This window comes from Sciurus carolinensis, chromosome 2 (genome assembly GCF_902686445.1).
Source record: "Sciurus carolinensis chromosome 2, mSciCar1.2, whole genome shotgun sequence".
Classification (NCBI taxonomy): Eukaryota; Metazoa; Chordata; class Mammalia; order Rodentia; family Sciuridae; genus Sciurus; species Sciurus carolinensis.
Genome location: NC_062214.1, coordinates 175,537,764 through 175,549,317, shown reverse-complemented (window position 1 = coordinate 175,549,317; position 11,554 = coordinate 175,537,764).

Below are 11,554 nucleotides of genomic sequence, written 5' to 3'. Positions count from 1 at the left end.
AGAAGATTATTAAGGTCCTTAACACTAATTGGTCATAAGAGCTCTCTGTATAAAATGACCTTCATTAAGCCATAGGAAAGACTTTTTACACCAATCAGAGCAAGACTCCAAGGAAGTCCATATCCTTCCACCCTCAAAATGACAAAATGTAGGGTTCTCAGATAATTTCCTTGCTTTCCCTTAGGACCAGGCAGAGATTCACTTGAGGGGTGTTCACTCATTCCATGAGCATGGGCCATGGAAATGGCCAAACCAACACTCGGTTCCTGCCCTCGGGCCATGAGCTAATCCCTCTGCTCCATAGATGGGCCAGGGCTCCAGGGTAAAGTACTCTGCCCAGGTTAAACCCCAGACTTGTGTAAAGTGATAATTACTGGGTCACGCTACCCAACTCATGCGAGATTGATGCATAAAAACCTGGAGAGCAGATTAATCATTTTTAAATAAGAAATAAAACTTTTAAATAGATTTACCAGCTACTTGTGTTTGCTGATCAGTGCACTCTTTCCCTGTGGGTTATAATTAAAGTGATAATAATGATATATACATGTGTGTGTATACATATATATATATAAAGTATAATAATAGTAGTCGCAATTATTGTGTTGAGTGTACACTAGGTGCTAAGTACTGTGCTGAGTGTTTTAACTTCATTTTCTCACATAACACTCTCTATAACTCCACGTGGTAGGGACTATATTTATGACCACTTTGCAGATGGAGCCTTGTATGGCGACACACACCTGTAATCCCAGCAACTCAGATACCTGAGGCAGGAGGATTGCAAGTCTGAGGCCAGTCTTGGCAACTTAGCGAGACCCTGTCTCAAAAAATAAAAAGGGCTGGGAACATAGCTCAGTGGTAGAGCACCCCTGGGTTTAATCCCCTGTACCGAATAAATAAATAAATAAATACATATTAAAAAAAGAAGAAGAAAAAAGAAAGAGGGACTGGGGTTGTGGCTCAGTGCCTAGCATGTGTGAGCCACTGGGTTCGATTCTCAGCACCACACATAAATAAAAGAATTAAAATAAAGGTCTATCAACATCTAAAAAAATTTTAAAAAAAAAGAAAGAAAGAAAAGAAATGCATAGAGCAAACAAACAGGAAACCCAGACTCAAGCCCAGTTCTTCCTGCCACCAAGACCCAAGTTCTGAATTGCTCTGATTCTCTTCCCATCTGGCAAACTAGACTGGAATCTGCACTCAGAACCAGCAGTGTTAGGTGGAGGCCTTTTTACAGCCAGTCTCAACACAATCACGTACCACCAAAGCACTGGTCCAACTACCAAAGCAAGCAGAGCTGGAAATCTATTTTCCCAAGGCTTTTAGGAGAAGAGGAGTGAAGGGTAGCACTTCCCTAACACGTCTTCTCAATGCCTGTCCCCAAAGCCCCCCAGCCCAGCTACTGTCCACAGACCTTCCTCCTCCCTCTCTACGGCATCCCAGCCATTCCTTCCAGCCTTCTCCTCCCTCCTTCAGGATCTTCATGTACCCTGATTGCTTATCTCAGAGATCATAGATTGGTAACCCAGATGCAGCCTACAAAAGGGTTTCCCTTGTTCTACACAGCATTTGAAAACTTCAAATTAGTTGTCATTATTTTAAACCAGCAGATTTCACATGAAAATTTGATTTGCAACTAAAACAACAACCACCTTTGCTGACATGAGCAACAAGATGTTTGGGGAAGAACAACAGCCGCACAGATTCTTCAGTTATCTATCCATTTTCTCCTTTCCCCACCTACTAAACCCCAATCTCAGGGTCAATTGCTCTTTATCATCTAAATTATCAGCCTGACCTCTCCAGGTGTTCAATTTCCCCAGCCCTCTCTGTTTCTTTATTTAGATACCACAGCATAGTAACTGTTGTAGGCAGACTTTGGAGCCAACCTTGGGTGGATTTTCCTGTCTTGTCTATGAATATATTCGAACGCCTTGTAAACGTGCAACTCATTAGGAAGACTGTAGCTCTAAACAGGTTCTTTTTGGAAATTCTAGGCCAGGGCATGTCATGGTGGTCAGAAAGCTGACCAGGAGAGAGGAGGAGGGAGGGGGCCAGAGGGAAGATGCAATGACTGACTGCCTCCATCCTGCCCCACCTGCCTATAGTTACCACATGACCCCTGCGTTCAATCTCCAGTACAAAACAATAACAACCATGGTAGCTCATTTCCACCAACCCCTTTTCCTATGCTTCCTAGCTTTCTTCCAATTAAACTGGAACTATGTGACTTGGCTCTGGGAAATGGGCAGAAGGGATATACGTATCATCCTCAGGAGGAGTCCCTAAAAGAACCTCCCTGTCTCCAGCACACTGACTATACTGATTTCATGACTGGGAGTGAAGGACTCAGAGAAGTCGAACACAATGATGGGAGGGTTCTGGATCCCTGAGTCACTAGCCGGAAAGGAACCACTTGGGAGAACCCATAATCTATGAGTGGAAAATAATCTGCTACGCTGTCAGGCTTTGGAGACTTTGGGGTTGCTTTTTACAATAGCTGGCACTAATCATTCTAAAACACACAAAAATGGAATTTGTACTGCATATGCCTTCTAGTGCTTTAAAAGAAAACTTAATAATGATATAGTTTTAAAATATTTTTTTAGTTGGCAATAGACCTTTATTTTATTTATTTATATGCAGGGCTGAGGAGTGAACCCAGTGCCTCACACGTGCTAGGCAAGCGCTCTGCCACTGAGCCACAACCCCAGCCCATAATGATATATTTTAGATTTTCATCATGTGTATGTTGAATTTAGTTTAGCTCTTTGTGAATTCTTGGTAAGCAAGGACTATGTCACCATAGTCCTTGAATCGCCACAGTCTAAGTGTTGGGTGTCACGCCGGGGGACTTCAATGACACTGAGTCAGTTCAAGCCTCCAGATCTATTTTCCTTCCTCTGCTCTTTATCAGAGTGGGGCTGGCCCCTGTGAACTGCACTTCCAGGATTTCCTGTGTCAGCCAACGTCTTGCTCTGTCTAGCCAGTGGAAGACGGATTAATGGTGGGAGAAAGGAAAAGGCCGGGCAGGGTATTTCCCCCATCTCTCTGCCTTTGTAACTTCTTCAGCAGTAGCTGAATCTCTTCTGTGTCTCCAGCTCCTGCTGACCTGCCATCTGCCCTTCTAATTTTCACCAACCGACTGCCATCCATGGATTCTATAACACCACCTCCACTCTTCATCCTTTGTTACAGACTGGACATTTCTGTCCTCCTCCAAATTCCTATTTTGAAGCCCAGGTCTCCAATATAGTTATATTTGGAGATGGGGCTTTTATGGAGGTAATTAAGGTTAAATGAGATAGAGGTTTGGGGTGCTGGCCTGAGGGGATTGGTGTCAGCAGAGAGCTCACTGGCTGTCTCTCAGTGTGTATACAGAGAGGTCACATAAGCACACAGCAAGATGGCAGCTGCCTATAAGCCAGGAAAAGAGGCCTCAGAATGAAACCTTGACAAGACCTTGATCTTGGACTTCCCAGCCTCCAGAAACATAAGAAATAAATTTCTGCCAGGTATGGTGGCACACGCATGTAATCCCAGTGGCTCAGGAGGCTGAGGCAGGAGAACCATGAGTTCAAAGCCAGCCTCAGCAATTTAGCGAGGCCCTAAGCAACTCAGCAAGACCCTATCTCTAAATAAAATACAAAATAGGGCTGGGGATGTGGCTCAGGGGTCGAGCGCCCCTGAGTTCAATCCCTGGTATCCCACAAAAAAAGAAAGAAAGAGGGCTGGGGCTGGGGCTCAGTGGTAGAGCGCTTGCCTGGTTTGTGTGAGGCACTGGGTTCAATCCTCAGCACTACATAAATAAATAAAGGTATTGTGTCTATCTATGACAAAAAAAATTTTTTTTAAAGAAAGAAAAAGAAATAAATGTCTGTTGTTTAAGCCACTGAGTCTACGGTACTTTGTTATAGTAGCCCAGGCAGACTAAGACCCCCTTCTACCTCAGGGGCAATGGTAGCATCCAATTTATTTCAGGGCTGTGTCACTGTCCCCTATGGGCTTCTCAGCTTTTCTGTCACCAATTCTTTGCATTAAGCTCCCTCTTTTCAAGTAATTTTCCAAGTGGTTTCCTTTTTCTTTGTCGAACTCTGAATGATTCACTGCATCATTCTTGCAGATGTTATATCGGCTATGATATGTGTAATTCCAGTCATTGGCAATATAGTGTGGGGCATGAGAACACATTCTAAAATTAGACAGGAACGGGGGTGTCACTCAGTGGTAGAGTACTTGCCTAGCATATGTGAGACCTTGGGTTTCATCCCTAACACTGCAAATTAAAATAAAATAAAATAAGGCTGACCCAAGTCTGAATCCTGACTCCAACCATTTTGTAGCTGTGAGACATTAGATTCCCTAAGCCTCAATTTCCTCATCTGCAAAATTAGGATAATACTAACATCCATCCCAAAGAGGAACCAGTGCTTGAAACAGATTTAGCATAGTACCTGGCATAGAGGACGTGTTCATTAGGTGTAAGCTGAGGTAATAGAAGCTGGAAAAAAGCCGGCAATGTCAACTAGGATTGCCGGTGTTCTCATAACTTTCTGACAGCACTGTGACCTTCTTGTGAGACGCCCTAGGAACTATTAATAACCCCCCTCATGCCCAGGACAGAGACTAGACCATGGAAAAGCTCAGAACAGTAGATTGTCCTTGATCTTGTAATTACCACAGAATACCTTACATTACGCCTGCCCTTTTATCTGTGCTGCTGAATGCTGGCCCTGATCTTGCCCTTGGTTTCTGAGCCTTTCACCAAAGGACTCCAGTGCTACAGAATCCTGTCTTGCCTCCTCATTCACCCCTCACACACCTGACTCTGCCCCCGTGACTAAGGTCTTGGAGTTGTTACCCCTGAAAGAACTGCTGAGCACTCCAGACCAAGAATCAGCAGGCTATTTCCGCAAAGTGCCAGGTAGTATTTTAGGCCTTGCCAGCCAGGTGTCTGTTCTATCTACACCACTTTGTCTCTGTAGTGTGAACAGAGCCATAAATGAATGGGTGTGATCCTGTGCGTAAATTTTTGTTAACAAATTTTATTTATGGACACTAATATTTGACTTCATATAAATTTTCACGTCACAATATGTTGTTATTCTTTGGCTTCTTTTTAACCATTTAAAAATGTAAAAGACCAGTTCTTAGCTCCCAGACTGAACAAAAGCAGGCAGACGCACAATTTGGCCTGCAGATCAGTTTCCTCTTGGCTTTGGTTCAAGTTCTGTGCTTTTGGTTGCTCTCTTTCCTTCTTTGCTGTGTGAACGTGTAAGTCACAGCCTCTCTGGACCTCAGGTCTTTGCCAGTAACGCGGGAATAGCAGGGGTCTACCTTTTCAAAATCTCCCACCAGGATGGGGTGGAGAGAGGGGCAGGAGAGCAACTGTAGGGGGTTTTGTGTGTGTGTGTGTGTGTGTGTGTGTGTGTGTGTGTGTGTGTTGTTGTTGTTTTTAATCAATTGTACTGGTTAGGTTTCCAGGTAAAAGTCCATTTATATTAAAAAAAAAAAAAAGTCCCCCTCCTATAAACAAGTGTGTGCAACTGCTCACTGGCCCGATGGTTTAAACATTTTTCCTGCCTCCTTACCAACACAGAACAAATGCATCGGTAACGTCTGGGACTTGGCAAAGTGCCCTCGCGCCCAGGGCCTCGTGCTCCCTGCGCATCAGGGCGTGCGCGCGTCGGGTGTCCCCTTGGTTCTGGGAATTCCGGGGCGAAGCCTTGGCGGGCCCCTCCGCGCGCCCCCGGCCTGGTCCCGGCTGAACCCCGCGGGGCAGCCCTCCGCGGAGGCGCGTGCGCCCCGGCCCCGCGCGGCGGAGACAGCGGAGGGAGGCGAGAGCTGGGGAGGCGGGGAGCTGGGGCCGCGGGGACCCGGGCTCGGCCTTCCCAGAAACCACGGCCGACCTCCCATGCCCTCCGGTCTGCTTCCCTGGCTTCCTTCCGGCGCTTTCTCCAAACACATTCTTCCAGTTTCCCGGGCTGGTCCCCCAGCAGGGCGACCTCGGCCCCTGACCCTTCCCGGCACACCGGGCGAGGCGCGGGGCGCTGGGACGGGCGCCCGGCCCGCGCCCCGCGCGGCTGCTCTGAAGCTCCGGGCGCCCCGCACCGCTTCCTCCTGGTGGCCACGCGGGAGCCCGGCGACCCGCAGGGCAGCACCCTGGCCGCCAGCCCCGTTCTGATCCTCGCAGGGAGCCGCTATCAAGACTGACCCCAATCTATTTCCGTGAACTTTCTGGAGAGAATGGTTGTTGCCAGCGATTGCCTGGAAACACGCAGGAATCTCAGCCTAAAATAACCGGCCGACCTGATTTTCACTCCTGGCGGGGAGGGGAGAGGACAGGGCTGGGGGTTGGGGAAGTCTCGTCTGCTCTGCACTGGGGCCTCTCTTTCCCTTCCTCCTTCTCTTCCTCTTCCTCCTCATTTCGAAAAATCCCCAAGGGATTGAATAGTGACTTTTTTTTTTCTTTCTCCTTTATTACCAGGGATTGAACCCAAGAACGCTTAAGCACTGAGCAACATCCCCTGTCCTTTTGATTTTTTTTTTTTTTTTTTTTTTTTTTTTTTTTTTTGGAGACAGGGTCTAGCAAAGTTGCTTAAGGCCTCGCTAAATTGCTGAGGCTGGCTTTGAATTTGTGATCCTCCTAACTCAGCCGCTGGGATTACAGGCGTGTGCCACCGCACCCAGCTTAAATATTGATTGAATAACAGGAACTTCTCGGCTACCTCCAGAGTTCATTGTTACCTCTCTCAGCTTTCCTCTGTGCTGTTGAAATCTGCTTTTCTTTCTCAGGCGTGGTGGTCCCTTCCTACCCACTCCCTAGCATACCTAACCTTACCTCCCTTCCTTTCTGCCGAAGTCAACATAGCACTTTAGGGGCATCAGTTAACTCATGGGCTGCCCTTTCTCGAAGAATTTACTGTGCACACGGGCGCCCCACCCCGACACACACACCCTCCCAGGGTGGGGCCTCCACACTGTTTGAGCGTGTGACCTTGCCCCATGACCTTGTTAATTGGACCCGGATGTACATGACTCACAACTGGATCTAGTATGCTCTCTCTTCTGGACTTTGGAACTGGCCTTGAGATGCTAGTTGTAGCCTGAGTTCTTTTCTTGAATGCAGGAAATGCAGCTGGGGTAGAATCAGTGAAAACTGGTCCATAGAGAAAGAACAAAGAAGGATGCAGAGCCTCAGAGAGGCAGAGATGAGCCTGGAAGACAGAGTAATTAATTGCCTAGGGGTGGGACAGCTTTTCAGGTCCTATTTTCTGACCTTTGGGATTAGCTGCCCTTGAGTTCCTTGACACTCACAAAGAATGTATTATCAGTCTGTATGAATTAGTATATACTTGACTGCAAGTAAGAGGTAACCTACATTTTAGTGACTTAAGCCATTAGGAACCTTCCTTAAGAAATCCATAGGCATGCAGAGCCAGGTGTGTTCAACTCAGCTGTCATTGAGGACCCAGACTCTTTCCATCATCTGACCACTCAATATGTTGACTCTTCATTCATGCTGTTGCCTCATGGTCTCAGTGTGACTCCCATTGCTCCAGACATCATGTCCCTATACAATGCAACGATTAAGGAGGAAAGGAGCAGGGAAAAAAGGGGGCTCAATTTTTGTTAATAAGGATAAATCCCTTTTTCTCAGAGGCCCCACAGAAAAGGTCTTGTTATGTCTAGAACTGTCATTTATCGACACTATGCAAGGGAGGTTGGAATAGTCAGTGTCTGGCAAAGGGGAGTTTGATTACCATGATTACCTTAGGCCAAGTATGTTTCCTGGGGCTGGCAGGACCCTGCTTCTCCCAGATCAAGAGTTCTTCCCTGTACCTGAACAAAGTCATTAGGGAAGAAGGGGAAGAGGAGGTGGAACAGGGGTTGTATAAAAAACAATATCTGTCACACCTTCCCCAAACTTTCTATTGCATTGAAGTTAACTTAATTGCATTTGTTATGTGTAACCAAAAGAATATGGAGTAAGGCACCCATTAAAGGGCATGCTTCAGCTGGGCATAGTGGTGTGTGTCTGTGGATCCAACGGCCCGGAAGGCAGGAGGATCCAATCTGGGCAACATAGGGAGACCCCATCTCTTAAAGGCGAGGAAAGCGGGGAGAAATGCCTCTTTCCATTTCTCAGGTTTGCCTAATCACTCTTGGTCTCTTTTCCACCCTTACTTCTCACCCCACTCCAGAGGTGGAATGGGGTCCATGGTTGGTGTGGGACATGTTTCTCCACCGGGGTAAGGGTGATCTGTCAGCTGCCCTGGATTATGGGGTCTGGTTTTTGTCTCTCCTTCTCCACCAGGCCACTGGGAGAGAGCATGTGCACATGTTGCAGATTCAACTTCCCCTTTAGGAAGGCTGCCCCCAGACTGAACTGGAGGCGAGGAACTGGCCTTCACACTGGGGCCGCGTACTCCCAGATCACTTGCAACTGTGATAAAGGTTGCGTTTTGCCAGGTGACATTTTTGTGAGCTACATAATTTGTGGGTACAAAATAAAAAGTAATAAGATGGTGACAGCAGAGCACTAAAGCAAGTCAGGGCCCTGTGCAACTCACACAGGTCTCACACCTGGGATTCAGCCTTGCATTTAAGTTCAGCATCAATGACTGACACTGCTGGACTGTTTCTCAATTGGTTCAAAACTTTGGTGAGAAACAGGGCCTTATTTTGGCCTTTTTGAATTCCCCACATCTCACAGGAGTTCTCAGAACATACTCCTTTTCTTCCCTTATCTGCTCCCCCAGTACCCTCATGGACATGCACATACCGGAGTCTTACTCAGGTCCAGCTAGCTTAGATTCACCCCTATATTTTGAAACCTTATCAGAGGCCACCACACTTAGCTTATCTAGTTTTTCTTTGTTTATGTATACTTTTGGCATCATATCTAAAACCAGTTATGTGATCTGTGGTTATATTTATGTCCATGTTTTCTTCTAATGATTTAATAATTTTAGCTCTTACAGGTAGGTCTTCTATCCATTTTGACTCGGTTTTTGTATATGGTGTGAGGTAGGGGTCCAGTTTCAAGCTTTGGCATGTTGATATCCAGGTGTATTAGCACCATTTGTTGACAAGACCATTCATTCCTCCCTTTGAATGCTCTTGACACTATTATTAAAAATTAGTTGGAAAAAACCAACTGATTATAAATGTTAGGGTTTATTTCTAGATTCTGTATTTTATTACCTTGACCTATATATGTACTGGTATACCAATAGCACACTGTCTTCACGATTTCTGCTGCATAGTAAGTTATGAAATTGGAACAGATGAGTCCTTTTGGTCCTTTGTCAAGATTGCTTTGGCTATTCTGTGTCTCTTACATTGTCATGTGAATTTTAAGATCTATAATGTCTCAAAAAAGGCAGATGGATTAGGCTAGCAATTGCATTGAACTGATCAATAAATTTGGGAAGAACTGCCATCTGTGTGTGTGTGTGTGTGGAGTGAGATGTTGGGGATTGGACCCAAGGCCTTGTGCTGAGCTATATCCCCAGCCCCAGCATTGCCAACTTAATAACCTTGTCTTGTAATCTTTGAAAATGAATTATCTTTCCATTATTTGTAATTGCTTTATTTTTTTTTCAGTGCTCAAGATTGAACCCAGGGCCCAAGAATGCTAGACAAAAGCTCTGCCCCTGAACTACTTTCCCAATCCTCCTTTAATAATTTTTTCAACAATATTCTGTGGTTTTTTTTTTTTAAAGATGTCAAGAGATCTTTATTTTATTCATTTATCTATATGAGGTGCTGAGAATCGAACCCAGTACCTCGCACATGCTAGGCAAGCGCTTTGCCACTGAGCTGCAACCCCAGCCCATATTCTGTAGTTCTCAGTGTATATATCTTATACTGTTTTTGTTAGGTTTGTTGTTGTTGTTGTTTTGTTTTTGTGGTACTGGGGATCGAACCCAGGGGCACTTTACCACTGACTTACATTTTGTTATGGTTTGGATATGAGGTGTCCCCCAGAAGCTCATGTGTGAGACAATGCAAAGGTGAAATGATTGGATTATGACAGGAGGTAGGGGTGATTTAATCCTTGGAGCGATGGCTTACTTTTCTGATATGGATTAACTGTGTGGTAACTGTAGACAGGTAAGGTGTGACTGGAAGAAGTGGGTCCCTGGGGTCATGCTTTAGGGTTCGTATTTTGTCCCTGGTGAGCAAAGCTCTCTCTGCTTCCTAACTGGCGTGTCCTGAGCTGCTTTCCTCCTCGACACCCTTCCTTTATGATAGGGCCAGAGCAATGACGTTGGCCGGCTATGGATTGAGACCTCTGGAACTGTGAGTGCAGAATACACTTTCCCTTCTCTAAAATCGTTTGTCAGTTCTTTTGGTCACAGTGGTGAAAAAGTTCACTAAAACACATTCCCAGCCCCTTTTATTTTTTATTTTGAGACAAGGTCTCTCTGTGTCGTGGGAACAGACTGGTCGAGAAGCAGGAAGCAGCACTCGGAGAGGAGAACTCCAAACTTTATTTTTTGCCTGTGGGCCCAGAGGAAAACAAGACTCCAAATTCTGAGCCCTGATCCACAGTTTCTCACAATATTTATAGGTTATTTGGCATCATCTTAGACCCATCCTATCGTTGGGGCATTTTTTCTCTTTAAAAAAAAAAAATTCCCAATCTATGCAGCCAAAGTCCTGTGAGGGTCTCTAACATAAAGCATGTTCACAGAAACAGCTGAGAAGAAATGGCTGTTTTCACAGGCACCTGTTGCATTTCAAGAGGGAGTAGTCAGACTTCTAGGGCAGTTATTTATAATCCAAAGGTTGGGCTCCATGGTTAAACAGATTTCCTTGAGAAAGGCTGAGAGAGAGGAGGGGAATTGACCCCTTCCCCAGGCAATGTTTTCTTACCATAACATTATTATAATTTCATTTCACAACTAGATCTGGTTTTGCCATCACACCTGTATTGGGGGTGGCCTTGAAGTTGTGACCCTTTTGCCACAGCCTCCTAAATTGCTGGGATTATAGGCGACACCAACCCTCCTGCCCAGCCTTTTGCTAATGAAATTGTTTTCTTGATTTCATTTTCAGAATGTTTATTGTTAGTATGTAAAAAATGCATCTGGTTTTTGTATATTAATCTTTTTTTTTTTTTTCTGGTACTGGGGATTGAAAACAGGGGCACTTGACCACTTAGCCACATTCCCAGCCCTATTTTGTATTTTATTTAGAGATAGAGTCTTAATGAATTACTTACCACCTTGTGATCCTCCTGCCTCAGCCTTCTGAGACAATAGGATTACAGGTGTGCACCTCTGTGCCGAGTTATATATTAATCTTGTATCCTAAAACCTGTTTAACAGACTGGGGATATAGCTCAGTTGGTAGCGTGCTTGCCTTGTGAGCACAAGGCCCGGGGTTCAATTCCCAGCAACGCCAAAAAAAAAAAAAAAAAAAAAAAAAAAAAAACTTGTTTATTAGTCCTAATAATTTTGTAATGGATTCCTTGAATTCTGTGTATAAGATTATGTTTGCTGGGCACACTGGTGCACTTCTGTAATCCCAGTGGCGC